Source organism: Protopterus annectens, chromosome 1.part1 (assembly GCF_019279795.1).
Source record: "Protopterus annectens isolate FY-2018-M chromosome 1.part1, PAN1.0, whole genome shotgun sequence".
Taxonomy (NCBI): Eukaryota; Metazoa; Chordata; order Ceratodontiformes; family Protopteridae; genus Protopterus; species Protopterus annectens.
Window position 1 is genome coordinate 1,766,387,577 of NC_056726.1, and position 5,000 is coordinate 1,766,392,576.

Genomic DNA, 5,000 nt, shown 5'->3' on the forward strand with positions numbered 1-5,000 from the left:
TTATGGCATGCTATGTATTGTCCATTAACACCCAGTACATCCCCCATTACCATACTGTACAAGGCCTGGTGATGTTTCTCACTTAACAAGAGACTCGAGACACACCTCATCCTAAAAGCTGTGTGGTGTGTGCAATTAAGGCCAAACACATTAGTAGCAATAAGTACCTAGGTAGGGGATCTCCTCTCAGTGTTGCCAAGTAAGTGTGTGTGTATGTGAAGGGATCTACTTCAGTTTGCAGAATATACATGTCCAAGGAGGTCATCTGTCCAAGGACTGACTGGCAAATGCTAACATTTCAAAGGAATCATGTCATGGAAATTCATTCCATCAAAACTAGTAGTAGATGTGTAAATGCCCTATTCCCCACTGCATGGCTGTACAGAGATACTGGAGTTGGTATATATAGTTGGCTGTCAATGTTGTGGACACAGCCACCCTCATTGGGGTTATTGTTGTGTGTATCCCCACACTTAGTCTGCTGTAATACTGTACAGTGTATGTTAACAGGTTAAGTAGTCATCACTCACACTAAGTGTGGCTCTACACCACCCCACACCCTCCAAAGTATAGGGCTGTGCCACCCACACCAGCACGCCTATGTTTACCAATGAAGGGATTGCACTACATTGGGGAAGGGGACATATACCCTACCAGTACCATCGTTGATGACATTAAAGTAACAGACTGATTATTTACTGATGTGATATTTTGCCTATTATGTATTGGTGGAATTACATAGGTTAAAATGGGTTCTCTACAAAATTAAGTACATCCTTGTGTACAGTATTCTCTGTCTATTTTAACACCAAAGCCTCTGTGTGTGTGTGTGTGTTATACACAAACATATGGTGTGTGCCACCCAGTAGACTTACCATTGTCCACTGTAGAAGGACTGCTGACATCAGCCACCATGCACTCACCTGTATACATCCCTCAGATCTATCAGCCATTTGGCACATGCAGTAACTCTTAAACAGACCTGTTACTTGTGTTCAGCTGAACCCAGGATATGACACATTCAATGTGTCACCACAGTGCCATACCCCTTGTAGGAAACAATAGCAGGCCAACATCCTGCAGACACATAGACACCTACAATACAAACTGAATACAGTATGGAGACCACTATCAGTCAGTGTTAATAACAGCTATAATGCATCATGGCTGGACAGCTACACATCCTGACATGTAAGCATTAAACTTTCCTGCTGAAAACATATTACAGAGCATTACATTCCTACACCTTAGTACATTTACCCTGTGCATTAGAACCATATTATCCTGTCTCTGCATCGATGGTATGGGTGACAGGGATGTGGCACAGGCATCATCATATGCACAGGGTGTGTTGCGGATTTGCCAGAGACCTAGACTGAGAGGTTTGGTTGACATCATGTGTGTGTGTTAGGGGGGTTTGTTATTAATTGGGCTCTGCAGATGTGGTGTGTGCAGGTATGGAGGTGCCCTAGCTGTGTTGGTGATGTGTGTGTGTGTGTGTGTGTGTGTGTGTGTGTGTGTGTGTGTGTGTGTGTGTGTGTGTGTGTGTGTGTGTGTGTGTGTGTGCACTGTCTGGCCATGTGGCTGCCCTACACAGGGGTTTGCTGGATAGCTGCAGACCATACATGTCAGGGTGTACAGTTCAACATCTCCAGCCATGGACACGAGAACTGTGCCTGTCAGGGGTTCCATGGCACTACCGGTTACAAGGCCAGATATGATACTCTCCCCTGATGATGACAAATGTCTGCTGGATCTGGGTCCCTCTGGGGACTGGCCAGGGCCACGTGCACATGGCCTGCTGTGTTGTGGTGTGGACAGCACATCTCCTGCAGTGCTGGTGTTGGTACTGCCACTACGTGAGTGGTTCGGACTTGTTGCATGTCCATGTAGACCTCCACCTGTTGGGGTTGCTGACCTACATCCATGTGGCTGTCATCCTACTCCCACCATATGCTCTAGCACAGACATTGCACGGTCGAGGATTCCCACCATCTCACCCAACCGTCTTTCCAGGACCTCTGTAAAATAACGGTGGGTACCTGCAAGATCATGGATGTTGTCAATAAGAGCAGAATGAGTAGCCCTCTGGAGCCTCAGACCCTGTTTGGTATAATGTTATATACATGCCTGTGTCTCCATGATGGCCCAAAACATGTGTCTGGTGACACTTGCTTTGGCACTTCTGCCAGGGGCATGATGTCCAGCAGCCCTCATATGAGCACCCCTGTACATCTGCCTGTGTGGTACCTCACCAGTCATCTGGCTATGGTTACTCTACAGGCACACTTGCCATAGTAACCACACTGTCCTGTCCCATGCCACCATGCACCAACTGTCCCTCATCTATGGGGTGATGGGGTATGTATAGGCAATGCGAGTGTGTCCAGAGATGGGGTGGATAACAGTGGGATGTCAACCGATGACACAGCTTCAGCCCTTGACAGCCCCACCTGTGCCTCACCATACCTATCATCATTGTTAGAGTTTGTATGGACACTAACATCAGTTCACCTGCAGGAGAGACCCTGACCCACCTCACCACTTGTGAGGAGAAAACAGAAAATGTACTTTAAGACCTGTATGTCATTGCTTACCTCTACACAAACACACACACACACACACACACACACACACACACACACACACACACACACACACACACCCACACACACTTACAGGTGAGGTGGGACAAAGATATTACACAGACCTTTCATTACCTAACTGTCAACATGCATGATATATGCCACTCAACAGCATGCATGGCAGCTATACTCAATCCCTGTTACAAGCATTATACATCTCTGTGATGCATGAGTTTTGTTAGTAGGTGATGCCCCTTCCCCTGGAACACACTGCACCCATGTATACAGTATTGCTGTGCATCTGTTCAGCACCCTGCCATGTACTGTGCACCATACCTCACAAGTGTGCACACCATTGCTGAATGTGTATATGTGCGGCAGTTATGTTTGCTGTGTTGCTCACAGCCCCTATGTGTTTGTCTGACACATACCTGGGTTGATATGAGGACAGATGTCAATAGTGAATGCCTGGCATCTGATTTGCAGATCCCATCATCAGCAGTGCATGTATGAGCAATCAGATCCAATTATACTGACAACTTCCAAAGCTTACTGTGGCTATGAGGAGTGTACACACCCTTTTTTACATGCCACCCTCTTCCCTGATATGGCATGGGGCCACAATACTGCATATGTTAACATTACACACACCTGATATGTGACATATGACCTGTGCAATCAAATGCAGTATCAAACAAATGTTTTAGTTGTGCAGATGTTGATTGGGATGCATACAATATGTGGATTGCATAAGTTTCCACAACCTTAACATGATGGTTTGTTGCACACCTGTTAAGTGAACTACAGCAGTCACTATTCCTGCAAGGTGTATAGTAGCATGGCCCATCTTCACTTGCCATTGTTTGGTCACTCAGCCCTACAAACGTCCCCCAACTCTATCAGATTGCAAGGACAGCTCATGTGCACAGCTGTTGGAGGTCACACAGTGCCTCCACTATTAGGGTTATATTTGGCACAATGCATGGCATTGACTGTGTTCAGATACAGCCATTCTTAGCTAGCTTTGGATGTATGCTTCAGTTCACTGTTGTGTTTCAGGATGACACCCCTCCCCATCCTCAGCCTTTTTGCAGATGCTTGACAACTATGGGCCACACATGAGTGCCATTTTGCAGTGTCTCAAATTCAGAACACCGTGTCTACCGGCCTAGTTCCTGCTAATGAACAGCAAACCTAAAGGTGTACACTGGCACCAGCAAGGTACAGATGGGGATGGTGGGCCTGAGGTAGAGTGAGGTGTTGCTTGTGCAGCACATGTATCTTTATTAATACTGTCTGTAGGTTTCAGCCTTGGTCTTGGTACACCATTGCACATTGCAACACATGCCTTTGGGAGACTTGATGTTATGCATATGCTACCTGTAGAGAGACCTGGATGATGTCTCCTGTGGAACACCTCTTCCATCTGATTACCCTGACCCATAGGCCACACTTATGCAGAGTCCAGGTAATTGTTGACACAGGTACTGCACAGGCAGTACTTGCTAGACATTCCTGCAAGTCCATCAGTGTTGCTGTATGTGTCTAGGCAGCCTCCATGACCAGTTTGCAACATATGTTGTCATCTGTCTTGGATGGGCATCTGTCTATTTTTTACATTAATGGTGTCCCATACTTCACTGTCACATACATGCTTGTCTGCACTGTTTGCCATGGTATATGCAATGGCGAAGTAAGGCTACATCTCCCACTACTGAGTGCTACCTTTTGGATATGGGATCCATTCCATGGTTTGTAAGATGTGTGCAAGCCACGGCTGCCTCTGTTGCAGGTGAGTGGACAAATGTGATGGACATACTTCTTGGACAGCAGACCATTACCTGGTGTGCCATTGAGGACCCATATTTGATGGAAGGTGCATACTCAAGATGAGTGAATGCTGCAGTACCTCAAAAGCTTCTTCCACAATATGTTATTTGGAGTGTCTGCACACATATGCTTCCATTGTTTATTAAGGTATGTATTCCCCATATTCGTTGACCTAACATAGGATTCCATCTTACACATTCATTGCTCATGTTAGGATCACATTCCAGGTTGTAGAAGTTGTGGAATGTGGTATTGTGATATGCCATTGTGTAGGTCTGTAACAGTTGCCATTGTAATACTGGTATATACACTGCTGTAGCCACTGTATAAGGGTAATGCTTCAGACATGTCCCTACTGTAGGCCATTTGTCCTATAATTATGTTTATCTCTGTCCACACATCTTGCACTGACAGGTTGTTAATTATACTGCAGGACTCTTACATACCCTTCAGATATGCCACCATGGTTACTACTGTGATGCACTGCAGTTAACAGCAACAATAAGTGAACATGTACAGCATGCATTATGGTTAGGTGTGTTAAACGTGTGCATGGCAAATGCTATGACCATAACATGGCCGGTG